The sequence below is a fragment of the Bos indicus genome, chromosome 11 (genome assembly GCF_029378745.1).
Source record: "Bos indicus isolate NIAB-ARS_2022 breed Sahiwal x Tharparkar chromosome 11, NIAB-ARS_B.indTharparkar_mat_pri_1.0, whole genome shotgun sequence".
Lineage (NCBI taxonomy): Eukaryota > Metazoa > Chordata > Mammalia > Artiodactyla > Bovidae > Bos > Bos indicus.
The window spans coordinates 72,619,767-72,637,068 of NC_091770.1; the positions used below are offsets into that span (position 1 = coordinate 72,619,767).

The 17,302-nt window shown below is 50.3% G+C and overlaps 1 long non-coding RNA gene across 1 annotated transcript; it reads right to left on the reverse strand.

The window, feature by feature from the left end:
- Nucleotides 1-4,640: 4,640 nt before the first annotated feature.
- Nucleotides 4,641-13,477, reverse strand: LOC139185666 (uncharacterized). The gene is made up of 2 exons (XR_011569158.1): nt 12,918-13,477; nt 4,641-7,090 (listed from the first exon to the last, which is right to left on the reverse strand). It is a non-coding gene; the product is annotated as an uncharacterized lncRNA (long non-coding RNA).
- Nucleotides 13,478-17,302: the final 3,825 nt, after the last annotated feature.

The following is a 17,302-nucleotide window of genomic DNA, read 5'->3' on the forward strand; positions in this document are numbered from 1 at the left end:
TATGGGCAAATACACTTGGAATCCTCTAAGTGCCAGGCCCAAAGCTAGGGAAGGGACCCCAAAGACAAGCAGGAGACCTCAAGGAGTTGGGATTTCATTGAGGAGAGCAGTGAGTTTACCACTCACCATGCAGCAACGTGAGGATGTGTAAGAGGCAGTGTCAGTCACTCAGTCCGGTCCAGCTCTTTGCAACCCTGTGGACTGTGGCCCCCCAGGTTCCTCTGTCCATGGAATTCTCCAGGCAAGAATACTGGAGTGGGTAGCCATTCTCTTCTCCACAGGATCTTCCCGACCTAGGGATCGAATCGGGTCTTCCACATTGCAGGCAGATTCTTTACCATCTGAGCTATCAGGGAAGCCTGTAAAAGGCAGACAGGATTGTGGAAGGGAGGGATCCCCCCGAGAGGGGTGGGAGTAAGGGCATGACAGTGACAATCAGAGCTGTCCTGGAACAGCCACCCAGTCTGTGCCAAGAGTTTGACCTCTGTGACCTCAGTTTTCACAGTAACCCCGTGTGCTAGAATTCAGGGGAGCTTTGAGCAGGGGCTTGAAGAATGAGCAGAATTGCTCCAGGTGCAGAAAAGGGTCGTTCCAGACAGAGGCAACCACGTGGACACCCGAGGGGTTGGCAGCCAGTGACCTACAATGAGGTTCTGAGTGTCTGCAGGTCTGGCTAGACTACACTTTCCACAGTAGAAAGTAAGGTTGACATTAGTGGTCCCAGGTAGCAGCAAGGCTTGGGGCCTCAGAAGATTGGAATTCTGAGAAAAGTAGGAATCAGGGTGGATACTGTGGACAAAGGATATAACCTGCCATTTCAGGAAATGGTGGCCATAAAGGCACCCCCCCCCACCTCCACCCCGCACCTGCACCCTGAGGGGATTCAGTTTGGAGAAAAACAGGATGCTGGCCCTCCGTGGTTAAGGTGCATATCAAAGGAATAATTTCAATAAGCCCACACGCCTCCATTGCCCCGTACAAAGTAAAGCACTAAAATCATTAACTTGAGGTGTCTGTTTTTTTTTGTGTATGTGTGATTAGGAGGATTAATGTTAACATTAGGATTAATGTTCAACCACAGGTTTTTTGTTTTCCCCAGCAAAAACTATATATTCTGGCTCCTCCCTTACCTTTAAGGAACAGTTCCTCAGAGCTATCCAAGAATCTGATTCCCAGGCTACAGTCATCAGTAAGTTCATCAAATAAAAGTTCTCCGTTTTTAGGTTTTGTGTGTGTGTGTGCGCGCACGTGTTCTTTTTTCAATTGACAATATGTTCATACACTGGCTTTGCAAAATCCTTCAGATTGTTATTTGATGAAATTCAGGGGTAGAGCTTCAGGTGTATTTTTGTTGCAGTGAAAAGGTAAAAGAGGTAAAATGGTAAAATGAATTTTTCTTTCTTTCCTTTTCCTGAGAGCAAAGAAGATAAAGAGAATAGTGAGCGGGCCTGATCATTCCTAGATTTTACTCTAATAACTGTTCCTAATCTGTAGTCTAGAACTAAGCTTGCTTTTCTCAAAACGAACTTGACACTATGTAACTTACATCCTGCACCTAACTCCCCCAGACTGCAGGAGCTGCATTCTGCACCTGTTATCTTTTAACTCCATGCTAATTACATCCTGTACCTGGTGCTTACCTTTACCCCAGACCACCCTTTGTGGTCAGAAAGAAGGCTGAAGTACAATAAACCAGAGACAAAGGGACCCAGTTACCGGGGTTACCTGACTCCAGCTCTGACTGTTTTGAGACAAAGCTAGAAGAAGAATGCAAGACCTTCACAACTTCAAGCCTCATCATTTACCCTAAAACCACAAGACCCAGGCTGTACAAAGTCTCTCCATTCCCCTAGGAGGTGGGACACAGTTCCTGAGGTACTGGTCTGCTGTGTTCCCCCTCGGCTGGCTGAGGACTAAAGCCATCTTTCTGTTTCCTCCAAACTCTGCCTCCGTACTTTTTGTTCGACTTCAGTGGGCAGAGAAAGCCAAGATTATGGCAGTAACCTTTTGGATGCAAATTTGCCTCATGATTTTGTAAGTCCTGATTTCCTGGGTTTAGTAACATGTTCTCAAACGAGCCACAGATGTTATTAATACTGGGTACTTGGCCTGGATCTCTGCCCTCCTAAATTTCTGGGGAGATCTGGTGTCCTTGAGGATGCTGCTTAGGGAAGCCAGTGAGGACTATGGTGGCTGGGGACAGTGGCGATGGATGGGTAAGGTGAGGTGGGCCAGGGAGATTAGGGGCCCTCCGGGGCCTCCTCTCTTCCATTCTGAACCTTTACAAAGTCAAAGGTGGGTCAACCTTCTTTGGGTGGTGATCTTGCCCATCAGAGGAGCAGTTGTCTTCTACTTGTTCAGTTTTTATTGTCTTGATTAAATTTAGTTTGCTTTTAGGTGATCTTTAGGTTGCCCAAAGATCACCTAGAGTTACCTGCAAGGGGGCAAATGTAGCAAATTTCAGCAAAGGGAGGAAATTTACTGAGCATTAGGGCTTCCAAGGTGGTGCTAGTGGTAAAGAACCCTTCTGTCAATGCAGGAGACCTAAAAGACTTGGGTTCAGTCCCTGGGTTGGGAAAATCCCCTGGAGGAGGACATGGCAACCCACTCCAGTATTCTTCCCTGGATAATCCTATGGACAGAAGAGCCTGGTGGGCTGCAGTCCATGGGGTTGCAAAGAGTCAGACATGACTGAAGTGACTTAGCATGCATAGCATTCACGCATAGGGGTGCCAGAGCCCCAGAATTCTCCTGTATAGATGCGGTGGTGGGTGGAGATAGGAATTTTTTCATGTATGCCTAAGAATGTAGAATCTTCAGGAGTGCAATGACATCTGTGCAAGTTGTCTTAGGTTGGGGAAGAGAGAGAGGCTAGGTCAGCCACTTAGAGCAAAGTGACCGGGTTCAGTCACTTAATCATACAGAGCCCTTCTTTGCTATCTGTAAAATGGGAACACCGTCCTCAGCTTGTTGTACCGAGAGAGAGAGAGAGAGAGAGAGAGAGAGAGAGAGAGAGAGAGACAGAGAGAGAGAGAGAGAAGGCAGGCAGATGCAGAAGTGCAGGGGGAGGTGTGGGGAGAGTTAGTGTACCTCCTGTGAGGTCAGGGCTGGTCTAGCCCAGTGGTGCCAAGGCAGATCTCAGGCTGCACATTAGGAAGCACTTCTCCTGATTTGCATAAGTGTGATCCAGGCTTTGGGCCTTTTCTCTCAAAGTCTAGGACATTTTGAACAAATTTGCATGCTACCTTCAAAGAGCCTCTAATTTCCAGAGTAAAGTGAAACACATCACTGCAAACTCCTGCATTTGTATTCAAAGCTTGTGAACGCCTGCCTGTGGCTTGTCTGAAAGATTGACCATTTCCCCAATCAATTTAATCACATTTTGGATTAAGGAAGTATAGCAACACGTGGGCAGACAGGCCAGGTCAGACCTGTTTTGACTTGAACAAGTTTTTGCTGTACGTCCTTGGAGCATTTTCCTCCTGTGCAGACTGTTCCCCGGCTAGAAGGTGCCCTCCTGATGGGCAGGCGACCAGACCTGAGTCAGGCTCCTTAACCTTCTTCTAGGACCATCTGTGCACTTTCTTATAAAATCCAGTTTTATCTAGAGCCCTGCTAAGTCAGTTTAATTGGCACCTCCCCCACCCTCCATATCCAAGGGGACCATCTTTGTTATCTGATCAACCTACCCCCCAGGGGATGTCTGATTACCCTGGCCTGTCTTCAGCAAGAATCCAGTTAAGTTGGTTCAGCCAAAATTCCCCTCACTCCTGATATTTCCTCTTGGCAATTTTCCATCCATTGACCCCTTCCCCAGCCCCAACCCTATAGATCCTGACTAAGCTATAAATTTCCCATGTTGTGTTTGGAATTGAGCCTTGTTCTATACTGAGGTCTCCTTCCCTCTATGGGAATCATCCTGAATAAAATTCTGTTTCTGTTTAACTAGTGTCCAGCTCTGTTTTGTCTTAGATGCTGGACTGTGTATCCAGTTGCCCATCTCTTCCAACAAGGTGGGCGTTGCAGGGCAGCCATCTGAGACTGTGGCTGGAAGGAGGAGAGAGAGGTCTGGGAAGAGTGGAGCCAGGATCAAGTCTTAGCTCTCTCCTAGGGGAGAGCCAGGAGACAATGGAACCAGGCCTGCCAGGACCTCAAACGAAGGGAATGTAGATGCTGTGAACTGGTGCAGATGGGGTAGCTGTTGTTCGCAAGCTCTTCCGGACTGACTTTGGTTTCTATGGCGACCAGAGATGATTAGATTAGGTGGCACCTGCTGCCTCCAGTTTCAGGATCTCATAAGGTCATTTTCAAATCTTTCCTTTTTGCCTTTCTTCTGTAACATCTTCTTTGGCCTTAAGTATTTAAGCTCTCATTATATTGAGTTTGCTGGTATATGAGACCAAAATGAATCACAACTGATAATTCCAGCAATTCCACTTCCAGGGATTTATTCTAAAGGGTTTTCCATATGTGTTTGTTAAAGCAGCAGAGGATTGGAAACCACGTAAATGTCCATCAACAGTAAAGTAGTTAAGTGGCACCTCCATGTACCCCCAACAGGCTACATGGATCCTGTATCCATGTATGGCTTTACAAAGGGTGATTTTACAAAGTAGGGCTTTACAAAGGGACAAGCAGTGTGACTTTATAAATGGACAAAAAGACTCTTTATTTGCTGATGTTCAGTGACTTCAAAGTTACCTTACTAAGTGCCCTGTGTAGGAAATGCTACCATTTGTTTAAGAAAAAAATTGTAAATTACGAAGTTTGCTCTGGACAGACATGTAGAAATTGATAACCCAGGACTTGGATGGTGGAGGGCTAAAAGACTCACTTTTCACCACATACCCTATTGCTACCTTTTGGATTTTACATCATATGTATCTTTATCTATTCAAATATAGGTAATAAACAGAATAAAGGATTCAGTACCAGGACAATGGTGCACTGTGAACAGGACAGTTTGGTTTTACAGCTACTAGAATTGAGATCTGCTTCCAGACACATAGCTTCCCTGAAACTGTGTGTGAAGTCCACAGTCTTGCTACCATAAACTGGGTTATGATCCTGGAGACTGAATACTAACTTGCTGTGTGCCTGTAGGCTGGTCACTTCACCTCTCTGAACTTCAGCTGGATCACCTGACAACCTAAGGGCCTCCCAGATCCTGCCGGTTGCCCAATACGAGGTTCACCACACAGCCACTAGATGGCGTGCTGCACCTGCAGCTAAAGGAGAGACGCTATGGCTGGGGCCCACCCAGCTTTGAAAAAGGTCTGTGAGTCACCTGAGAAAGCTTAACATCAAAAAGCAGCCCCCAGGAGTATCTTGGGCATCGTAAGGTGAGTGATTCAGAGAGACGTGGAATAACAAAAAGAAGCTGAGGGCTCAGCTTCTCTTGGTGCGAAGGGTAGAGGATGCAGTTAAGTGGGGGTGGCAGGGTGACCTACTTTAGAGGTTGCCAGGACCCCAGGTTTGGCACTCAAGGTTTCTGACTCCCTGTCACTTTAGCGATTCATTGGCCTGGGCACAGAGCCTTGAAGGATATGACCTATGGAATCAATGATGGGCATGTCTGTTGACTTCTCTGAGCCTCTGTTTCCCATTTGCAAAAAAGACATAATAGTCATATTATACCCTATAGGCTTGATCTGGCAAATAAACTTAAAAAAAATTTTTTTTTTGGAGTACAGTCGATTTACAATGTTGTGATAGTTTCAGGTGTTCAGAAAAAGTAAATCAGTTATACATATGTGCTCGTGTGTGCTCAATCACTTCAGTCGTGTCTGACTCTTTGTGACCCCCATGGATTGTAGCCCGCAGGCTTCTCCATCCATGGGAGTTTCCAGGCAAGAGTACTGGAGTGGGGTGCCATTGCCTTCTCCGGTCTAACTCTTTGTGACCCCCATAGACTGTAGCCCACCAGGTCCCTCTGTCCATGAGATTTCTCCAGGCAGGAATACTGGAGTGGGTTGCCATGCCCTCCTCCAGGGGATCTTCCTGACTCAGGGATCGAACCCATGTCTCCTGTGTCTGCTGCATCTCCTGCATTGCAGGCGGATTCTTTACTGCTGAGCTACCGGGGAGGCTCCACATATACATATACTCACTCTTTTTTAGATTATTTTCCCATGTAAGCCCTTCCAGAGCACTGATGACAAATAAACTATTATATGTAGTTCCCTTAGTAGTGTCTACCCCTGACAGAGAAGAGCTCAGTAAATGTAGCTGGTATGCATGTAAAGAGTGGAGACTCAGCTGCCTCCACAGAGAACTCCTTTTCCTGGGAACTGATATCCAGGACTGAGCCCAGATGGGAGGCAGAAGGTCTTCTCCAAGAAGGAAATTCCCCAATTGAGACAGCAGTTTTCTGAACTGTTGTGCAGATGGAGCTAATCATCGCAGGGCTCACCAGGCATTCCCTAACCACTAGTGTAGACGTTTCTCAGATTTTACTTTTTATGGGGACATTCAAGGAAAGTACTGCCTATCTTTGCTTGAAAGCGGTTCTGTTTAAATGTTATAAAATGTAAACGCTATGGAATCAGAAGGGAGCCTGGCCTTTTAAAGAAGTTTTTGGCCAAAGCTAGCATTTAAAACTGCTGGAAATCAGTAGGGCTGTTAACATGTAATTTTTAGCGACTCCAGGCAAATGGCCTTTTCTCCACAGTGGAGATGGGTTTTAGCCAGGAGGGTGCAGGCAGGGCAAGCTTGTCAGGGGAGGACGTCTGTCTCCTCCTGAGTGAGACGTGACCATGTGGGCAGGGCATCGGCACCTTGGAGCTCTCTTTGCTGCTGAGTGGCTCCCTCAGCTGTGGAGGTGCCTGGAGGAAGGGGCGTCCTTCCCGACCACCCCCTTCAGCCCAGGCACAATGTGGACGTTTTTCACCACAGGAGGTTGTGCCTTCTGGGAAGGGGCTCCTTTTCCATTCCAAGGGGAATCAAAACCACCTTGCTTCAGGCCTGAGAGTCAAGTGGAAATAAGTTTTCCTTTCTCTAGCATAAACAGACCTGTGGGAGACCTTTACTGAAAGCATAGATCCCATTCTTCTTCACTTTCTTTCTCCAAAGCAGTGGTTCCAGCAGGTTCCTGTAAAAGGGAAAAAATGCAGATTCCCAAGTCAATTACCTGGAGATTACCCAAGGTCTGGTGAGCTGGTCTTGGCTAGCAGGGCTGACTCTGTACTATCTGATGGAAGGACTCCTGCGTAAGGGGTCTTGGGTTAGCACTGAATGATCCCAGAAGCAGGGGCTGCAGAAGGGCAGCAGAAGGACCACAGAGACCCCATCTCAGGGCTGTTGGCTGAGCTGATAAGCTGGGGCAATTCCCCCCGTGGGGGAAAGAGCAGTAGCGGGGCCCAGACTGAGGGCAGTGAGCTGCTGGTGGGAAGGACGTTGCATTTTCAGGCCTGGCTCTGCTCCTTCCCGCTCGTGTGACCTGGGCAGGTCGTTCAACCTCCCTGAGTCTTGGCTCATCAGTAAAAAGGGGAGAGTAATTCCTGGCTCATGTGGCTCCGGCATCTGGTAGGTGTTCAGCATTGGTGGCTGTTATGTTCCCTGTGGTAGAGAAATTTAACTTGGCCCCGGGGCCCTGGGGGACAGGCTTCAGGGTGTCTGCCTGTGCTGTGGGAACAGGGGAGAGGGTGAGCCTGTGCCCCACATAACTCTGCCCATACATACCCTCCCCCCTGCCAGGGACCCCGCGGCCAGCCTATCCAGGCATCTCCCTGATTCTTACTCTCCCAGTTCAGAGCGTGACTTCCTCCTCGGTCCTTCTCAGGTTTCAGGTTTTTGTTGGGTGATATGAGGCAGATTGAGATGCCTTTGGGGGGTTCCTTCTAACTCTTTAAATCCTGCGCAACGATGAGTTCTGTCCTGTGCAGACTGAGGCAGGGAAAGGCGAGCCCCACTTGAGGCTTCACGGCCCTGCTGAAGACGGGATCTGGGCTCACACTGACTCCCTGGCAGCTCCCGGTGCGTCCTTGGTGACATGGGACATTGTCCACATATCAGGGTCAGATTTTTCCCTGTGAATCAACAGGAAGGAAGAGAGACGTGCTCTCCACAAGTGTTAAATCCAGAGAGGCCTTTCAGTCCAATCCTGGCTCTGCCACTTTCCTTGTATGACTATGGACGCATTATTTTAGCACTGAGTCTCATTTACAAAAGAGGGACAGGATAAAGTGGTCCCTTTGGGGCCTTTCAGTAACGGCAGAGACAGCTTGGTCCTACCCTGAGCTATCTCTAAATTTCCTTGTGAAGATCCATCCTGTCCTCATGTTTTCTGGGCCTTTCTTGAGGTTGGCTTGGAAGCTAAAGCTCCCTCCTCTTAAGCGTTTTAGCTGTGGGACTTTAGATGAGTCCACAGGCTGAGCTGAAGCATGCAACCCTTATTTGTAGGGTTTGACTGCTTCACGGGTTCAGAGAGGAGACAAAGGGATCAACTGTAAAGTGCTGCTCTGGGTATGGTAGATTACAAGGTTCATCTTAACACCCCAGGCAGCTGCTGTTCAGTTTTGATGCCTGAATTGAAAACAGGATGACAGCAGTCTGGTCTCAGGCAGACAGCTGGCTCAACATCCTGGGAGCCCATTCAATTTGCACAGAGCTGGTCCTGGGGGAGGTGGTGTCCTGGGGGACCCACTTGGGTCTTCTGAGTTTCCTTAGCTGTTGGCTGGTAGAGGAGCTTAGTGGACATGTGGTACCTGCCCCTCCTGGCCTCAGCACACCCCCGCAGACCTGTGTTCCTCCTTCCTGCCCTGGAGGCTGGGCTTCTGGGGCTGCTGCCGCTGCTAGAAGAGCTGAGCTGTGGGTTAGCAGCACATGTGACAAGGAGATCCAGGGAGATCCCAGCACAGGGTTTTGAAAATCTTTTCCCTTTCTGGCTATGCCACAGGCCCTCCTTGGCCTCCCTGGCAGGCAAGGGGTGGAGCTTGTTCTCAGGTCTGGAAGAGCAGCTGGGGATTTGGGGCCCTTCCAGCTCTTGGAGAAGGGCCTGCTGTGTGCCCCAACCACCCCCATCAGGCTGGTACAGAGATGGAGCAGTCCTTCTGAGAGCAGGTGTATCCATTAGGGTGGAGTGGGGGAAGGTCCCTGCACTTTGCTTCCAGGTATATTCTTGGAAACTCTAAATTATATGCATTGTTCCTTTGCTCTGAAACTCCCCCTGGCTCCCTGCTGCCTGTGGGATAATACAGCCACACACTGCAGCTTGGTGGACTTGTCCAGGGTCTCTCTTTCACTCCCCTCCTCTTTTTTCTCTTTTCTCCTCCCGGTCACAAGTCCACAACTGTCTTTTGATCTGCTAAACTGCCTGCTAACTGTAGGTACTTGTGAGGCTCCAGAGATCTAACCATGAAGGAGACAGACCCAGAGTTCCCTTCCTCAACCCCATACCCTCCCCTTCCTAAGGCAGCTCTGAGCTCTTTCCAGTGTTCTGGAATTTTCTGAGAGGGTTGCCTTGTCTGAGCCTTCATTCAAGCTCCCGCCCCTGCAGTGCTTTTGGCATTGGCTACATTCCAGCCTTCCTTCCAGGCTCATTCAGGGCCAGCTCTGCTCTGTGTCCATCCCCTCCCTGGCCAGCTATCCCTGCGTCTGCCCTTTCCTCTCCCTGGAAGGTGCATGTACCTGGAAAACCATCGGCACAAAACAATCAAGACAGTGAATATCCATCACCCTGGATCTTTCCTGGGCTCCCTTTTAGTGCCCCTCCTGGCACTGTAAACCGTCAATCTGCTGACCGTCGATCAGCTTACACTTGCCAGAGCTTTATATGGATGGAATTCTACAGTATGTCCTTTCTGCCTGACTTTTGTCACTCAGCATGATTGTGATGCATCCATGTTGCAGGTAACATGGGCTCATCCCTTCATGTTGCTGAGTGGTCACTAGTTCTTGGCAGGGAAATACCCGGTTGGTTTATCCATTCACCTGCTGATGAACCTTTGGCTTGTTCCCGTGTTTTGCTATAAGAAATAAAGCTCAGCAGCTTGTGTTGATATGGAGGCAGCACTACTCAGGGAGCTGGCAGCCCCCTGGCTCTGTCACCCACTCCCTGCATGCAGGTCCCCCCTCCCGGCTGAGCCTCAGTGTTCCCTTCTGGAACATAATGAGGACTAGTGGATCTTAGGGTGCCTCTGGCTCCCACAGCTGCTGTGTTTCTGTGTATGTACTGTCCTGGTCCCCCAGGGCCTGTCCCACTCTGTTGTGCTCACAGTGATGGAAACTCTGGGCACCTCGCAGCCCTCGCCTTGTTCTAGAGCTCTGAAGAGGAAACTCCCATTCCTCATCAGTTCCTGTGGTCTCAGGCTAAGGAGCTTGCAAAGGCCCACCTGACTTGTGCACACATTCCCTGCAGTGCTCATCCCTGTTCTCCAACTGGGACTGGAGTCTATGCCTCATGTGGAGCATCCTCCACCACTGGCAGCAGAGAGCTGGCCCTCAGAGAGCTGGGTTTTCCTGCCTTGGAAGGTGGGGGGCTCGGGCAGAGGAGGTGCAGCTGGGTCTGCCCCTGCTCTCTCTCCCGGCCTCCCAGCAGCCTCTGCAGTGCCCTACTTAGACCCAGGGAGGGGTCTGTCCATCTGTTCACCGCAGTGGGCTGGAGGGGGTGGGGCAGCCACAGACTCAGGACGCATCTGCGGCGCCAGATCTGGAGGATTAATCCCCAATCATTTGGGTTTTGGGAACACTGAGCTCGCTCACGTCCCTGCAGCCTGATGTCACCCCTCACCCAGCCCTCAACCTGCTGCTCCCTCCTGGGGGCTCTGGAAGGGCGGTGCTCAGGCCCTGTCTTCCAGAGATTTCTGGAGCAGCCACGGGTGCCTAACTGCCTGGGAGGGGAGCTGGGAAGGTGAGAAAACAGAGTAGGCACAGCTACCCAGAGGGTGTGGTAGCTGGTGTGGAAGGTGGGAGCCCTAACACAGGGTCAGAACCCAGTTCTGCCACTTGCTGGTTGGCTAGGTGACTTTAGGCAAATGATGTGACCTCCCTCACCTCCTCTCCTCACCTAGGAGATGGAGACAATTGATGTGATGAGGGATGTGATAAGGATCCGGTAACACATTTAGGCCAGCTCCTGGCATTTGCTTAATAAATATTCTGTGTTCCACCTGCCCCAGCCCCAGCTGACCTAAGGGACCTGGATATCAGTGGCTTCCTGTAGCAGATTCCAGCTCCTAGGTCATCTAAGTACTCCAGTGATTGCCCCCTGCCTCTCCCCTCAAGGGTAGACCAGTTGCCTGAGAGAGGAGCTGATTTGAGCCAAGAAGTGAGAAGTGGATGAGATGAGTGGTGCTCAGGCCCGGAGCTGGGGCTGAGATGTGGCTGGGCAGAGCTGAGCTAAATGAACATGCCCAGATGAAGTAGTGGGGGAAGGGGGTGAAGGCTGAGCTAGCAAAGAGGCACCTGCTATTTTCAGCAAGTCCAAATCCTCAGCTCAGGTCACTGACATCCCAGGAGACTAGACAGCTATGGACTAGAGAGCCCAATCACTTGTGAGCAATGATCAAACAGACAATTTTAGGGCACAGATAAAAGGAAGTGGTAAGTAGCCGGAGTCAGTAACAGTTCATGAAGAACATGCTGGAATAAATGTCACCCCCAATGAAGGGTCATCGATTTGGTTTTGTTCTCTTCTGATATTTTCATCAAAGTCTTGAATAATAGCACAGGAAGCTGGATTATTGAATCTGGGCGATATGGAGCTGGGAGAGAGCGGGAGTAGATTTAATAGTGGAACCAGGCTTCAACATCCAGAACATCATCAAAAGCCTGACACCAACCAGATGAGATTCTAGTAGTGCTAAGTCAGCGAGATCTTACACCAACATTAAGCAAAGCAACTGCTTCGCTACAGTGCAGGAGAGACCTGGCTTGAAAGGGACATAGCAGGCATTAACTGTTTCTCTTACCCTGGCATTTGCTATCTGGAATATGCACGATCAAGGACAAAGAGATGTTCTCAGTCCTCCCCAGCCTGGATAAGTTAGCAGGAGATCAGAGTCAGGAGGGAGGCTCACTTTAGTTATGAGTTGTCAGCCTGGGGGAGAATGCTGTGGTTCCATCTTCCCCAGCCTGGCCAGGTTGGAGCCGAAGAAAATACCAGAAGGAGAGATGGCATCTTCTTCCCAGGTTAAATGTCTACTTAGCCAGGAACTTGCTCTTTTCATCTTCCGCTTATTTGAACAAGTCTGATAAACACTGGGGACAGGTGGCAGGAGTTCCTGGGGGCCATTCGCACTCCCTCTGTCTGGCATGGTGGGTGTTCAGTGAGCCAAGGGGACACTGGAAGATGGTTGGGCCACCTTTGGATTTTTACAGATTCCCCCAAGAAGGCAGGCTGCAGGGCCAGAGGAGGCTGGCCTTTCTGTGCAGGGGGACCCCCGCAGGCTGGAGCCTGAGGACACACTGGGTTGGCCTTCTGTGGGAGGGGGCACTGAAGAGGCTCCTGTGTGGGTTCTGGAAGCCCCCATAGGGTCCCTCAAGAGCCAGCACTGGGAGCCAGGCTACACGCTGGGCTTCCCTTGTCTTTCTAAGTCTTCATTCCAGCCAGAGGCTGTGGAAGGGCCAGAAATAGAAGGAGGGGGTGGGGAAAAGGAGCATGCCTCCATCCCTTTCTAAGTCCTTTCAATTGAAGGATGGTCTATTCTGGGAACAGGGAGAAATACAAGCATTAGAATGGATTTGAGATTAAAGTTTTAAACTAGACTAGACTGGGACTTCCTTAAACCCAAGAGTGACCACAAAGCTCTGCGATTGGCCCCAGCTGTTATTTAAGAGGCAGGAGTGGGAGAAGCAGGCTACCGTTGCTAAAGGCTATGAAGGCAGGAAAAACAAGTCCACCAGGTTCAGACAGTGCAATAACCCTGCAGGCTGTGGGGCTTTCAGCTGCCAGGAATGGAAATCCATCTGGGACTTACACTTTCTGTCTCCTGTGACAAGATGGCCTGAGGTCAGGGGTTCCAGGGGCTGCTCACTGTCACAGTGACGGATGAGTTCTGTGTCTGCTCCTTCTGCCAGCCTCTCTGTGCCCACAAGGTCTTCTCTCACGGCTGCCAGGACTCCAGGCATCACACGCAGACCTGGCAGGATCCGGTCAAAGTAGAGCAGCAGTTCCTCTTCTGGGATTTCTTTTAGGAAAGCCTCTCCCAGTAGCCCCCAGCAGACTCCTCTGAAGAACCCATTAATCAGAATGGAACACACACATACTAACCCAATCTTTGGAAAGATGCTTGAGGTCACTGAGACTGGCTTGTTTCCTGGAACTGGGGTTGGGGAAGGGTGAGCACCCAAAGAATGTTTCCCTCTGCCTTAGAGGCAGAAGGGCGCAGGGATGGCTCGATTAGGTAATAAGTGCTGTCTGCCACTGGGCTTCCCCAGTGGCTCAGCGGTAAAGAATCCGCCAGCAATGCAGGAAAAGTGGATTTGATCCCTGGGTCAGGAAGATTCCCCTGGAGAAAGAAATGGTAACCCACTCCAGTATTCTTGCCTGGAGAATCTCATGGACAGAGGAGCCTGGCAGGGGCTTAAACCCCATGGACAGAGGAGCCTGGCGGGGCTTACAGTCCATGGGGTTTCAAAAGAGTTGGACATGACTGGGGGATTAAACAGCGACAATAGTGTCTGCCACAGTGGTTCACACGACAAGCTCCAGGAGAGTTTTGGTGGGCTGCAAGCTCAGCGTGAGGTGGCGCCCATGTGTTAGATGTGCTGTTAAGTTGCATTAATAGGAGCATCCAGAGCAAGGGAGGGGAGGGTCATCACCTCTGTGCGGCTGGACCACCCAAGGCAGATCAAGCTCCTGGGGAAGAAGTAACCCAAAGCTCTTCCAGAGAAGGGCTGATGAGAGGTCTAGATGCACTGTTTATGGAGGTGTGGATGAAAGAATAGGATGTTTAGCCTGGAGAAGATTGGGAGGTACCTGTCCATGTGGGGAGCTGTTCTTGAATAGGAAGAATTCAATAGAAAGAATATGGCCGATGTCTCCATATGGTCATTAGAGATGCTTTTCAGTGAATCAAGGGGCTGCCTCAGAGGGCAAGGGTCCTGTAAATGAGGCTGGATGGCCTGGTAGGTAAGATGCTGAGGGGATTTTTGTTTTGTGGGGGAGGCTGGACTAGAGGCTTTCCAGGCAGGGATGTGCACTGAGTATTTGTCAGAGATTCCTGGGTGGGGCTTTGCCACTTACTAGCCGTGTGACCTTAGGCAAGTCACTTAACATCTCTGAGTCTTACCTTTCCTATCTACCAGAAAGAGGGTAACAGCATTTGCCTGCCAGAGTGGTTGTGAGATCTGTCAATTCGGGGGTACACAGTAGACATTCAATAATGAATAAACCCTTGATTCTTGAGCATGTCCTTTGCCTTTGGAGAAGAGTTGGCACAGTACCTTCTGGAAGCCAAAATTCTCCTTGGAACTTCTTGTGGCCTGGAATGAGGGAAGAATGAGAGTTTTTACGACAAGGGTGAGGACAGAGCACAGCACAGCCCAGGCCAGGCTCCCTGCCCCAGCAGCAGCCTCGGTCTCTCTCCCTAGTTAAACCTGTGCAGTTGGAAGGACAGGACCACTCAGACCCCGACACTGGGTCCGGAACAAGCCCAGGGACCTAGGCCTTCTTCCTACCACTCCAATCTGGTAGTCAGATCAGAATATTCTGTGGTCAGGGATGACCTGTTCACATGCTCCCTCTTCAGTAAATGAGAACTGTGGAAGCGTGTTGACTTGGGGACATGGCTTGGGTCAAAGGCATGACCATTTCCCGGGGAACCCCTGGCCCTTCCAGGTGAAGGGCAGGGGCTGTTTTTAAGGGTGTTCTTCTGCCCTTAATCCAAAGTCCAGGGCTCTGGGTAGAGTTTGCTCAAGTGAGGTGGGTAAAATGTTTAGGACTCCTTGGGGCTCTCCAGCTCAGGGGAACCAGCCTGGCATGCTGTGGGGGACAACTGGGGCCCAGAAGTACTGGGGCTGAGCAGGAGCCCTCATCCAGCACATCCATCATCAATATGGAAGTGAATATGGAATGGTCTGGGCTCTCAGGACCTTGTATCTTTCTTTAGTTTTATCATCTGTAAAATGGAAGTGTTAATCCTCGCCGAAATCATAGAGTTGGCCAATGAACCAATAAGACAAGGAAGTGAGAGGGCTTTGTAAATGGAAAATGCCCCTTGTGTGGACTTTGGGGAGTTCATGGCCAGAGGAAATTATGGAGAAGATCAGGTCAATTCCATCATAGCCCCCATCCTTGTGTGGGGGGGCACCACCTACAAGGCCCTCCCCTGCAGCTGGGCGACGAGGGGCAGGAGTGTGAGTCTCCTGGTGTTTGTCCAGATGTAGATGTGGGAAACTGCCAGCATTGGAGTGACTCAATCTCGGAGATTAGCAGCTTTCATCTGAAATCAGAGTCAGGGAAGGCTGGGCGCTTACTCTGTATGGGTGTGTGGGAGGGGGCGTGGAAAATGAGACTATATCTGGATACCAGTCCTGGCTATCTTGCCTCATGACCTTGAGTGTCTCACTTCCTCTCTCTGAACCAAAATCACTTCCTCCCTTCCTCTGAAAAAGAGGAGCTGGACCAAAAATCTAGAGGGAGTGTGCATGTGTGTATGTGATTCTTCGCAATCTTTAATCAAGCTGATGGCAGTGCCTGAGGCTGTTGTTCTAGTATCACTGGGCGAGAGCCGGGGACCGTGTCCACTATGGACTGGGCAGTTCAAGGGCCCCTCAGGAAACAGAGTCTCAGTCTTCTAGCCTGAACTCAACTTCGGGACTGAGAGGGGGCTTCAGCTTCCTGCTACTCAGTGCAGATGGCCAGGTTTGCCCTGGGGTGGGGCTGTTGCCTTTTGCTCTGACAATGTATCTGTTCTGAAGTCCTTCCTTGGCCCTAGACACCCCTTCCCTGCCTCTGGCTTCCTGAGATAAGTTGTGGTAAAGCTGTTGGCCTTGAGGGGGCAGTGCTGAGCCTGAAAAAAGAGCTAAATGGTTCTGCCCACCTGAGGTGGAACAGAACTTCTTGGCTCCATCAGGATCCGTCATCTTTGAAGGGAGACATTTTTAAGTTATGGCCTCCCCTCACCAAGGTTCCAAATAAGAAACCACATGTCCTAAACAGCTCAATGGGCTTCTCAGGTGGCACTAGTGGTAAAGAACATGCCTGCCAATGCAGGCGACGAAAGAGATGCGGATTCGATCCCTGGATGGGGAAGATGCCCTGAAGGAGGGCATGGCAACCCACTCCAGTATTCTCGCCTGGAAAATTCCACGGACAGAGCAGCCTGGAGAGCTACAGTCTATGAGGTCGCAAAGAGTCCGACATGACTGAAGTGCTTTAGACACATGCAAACAGCTCTACAACTTCTGCCAAACCTTTGCTGAAGACGTGGCCCACCCTGGGGACAGGATGCAATGAGCTGGCTGAGACCGTGCCCTTCCTAGCCAAGAGGCCAGGGCTCAAATCCCGACTCTGCCACCAACCCACTGCCTGATCTTGGCAAATGAGTTGCTCCAAGCCTTGGTTCGAGCTGATGCATAATCGGGAATAAAATATGTATTTCATAATGCCATGGCCTTCAGTTAGAGAAGGAGTTATAAGCTAAGCTCCTTTTAGAATTTATTGAGGGGGAGAGGTCAACCTTCTCCCTTCATCAGACAGAGATTTCAGTAGGTCAGCTTTCCCAAAGTGCACTCTGTGGGACTCAGGGTATGAGGAGATGCTGTGCAAACAGAAGAGCTGGTGCTGGGAGTACATTTGGGCAGCACTGGATGGAGCCCAGGTGAACAGCTGTGTCTGGGGCCAGGCTTCTCAGAACCTTCACTGAGCTAAGATGTCTTGGGATGCTTCACGTGTGAGCAATGTTTTTCCCCGCCCCACCCCTAGGGTTCACCTGACCAAGAAACTCTTTCCACAAGGCACACCACGGGACACATTTTGGGAAGTTTCCGTTGCAGGCCCTTTTCTCTCTCAGCTCCCAGGAAGCTTCAGTCTCCATCTGAGGCCAACGCTGAGGCACCATATCAGGCGGAATCGTGGTATTTTTATACCCCTCCCTGTGCTATGGTGCTGGTTTGCTATTTTTGTTTTGCTGTACATATACTTTTTAGTGCAGGATGCCTCAGAGGCTGGGTGGAAGTGAGGAGGGTGAGGGAGGCATCATCTGGAGATAAAAGAGCCCGCGCAAGGACCACAGGCTGTTCCAAGCCCTTAGGAGCTATGGGCAGGGGCTGGGATGCTGTTTCAGCACTGTCACCTTTCAGATCACCCCTCGGAAGACTAGGACGAATGCAGCCCCTGGGCCATTGCTTCCAACTCTGA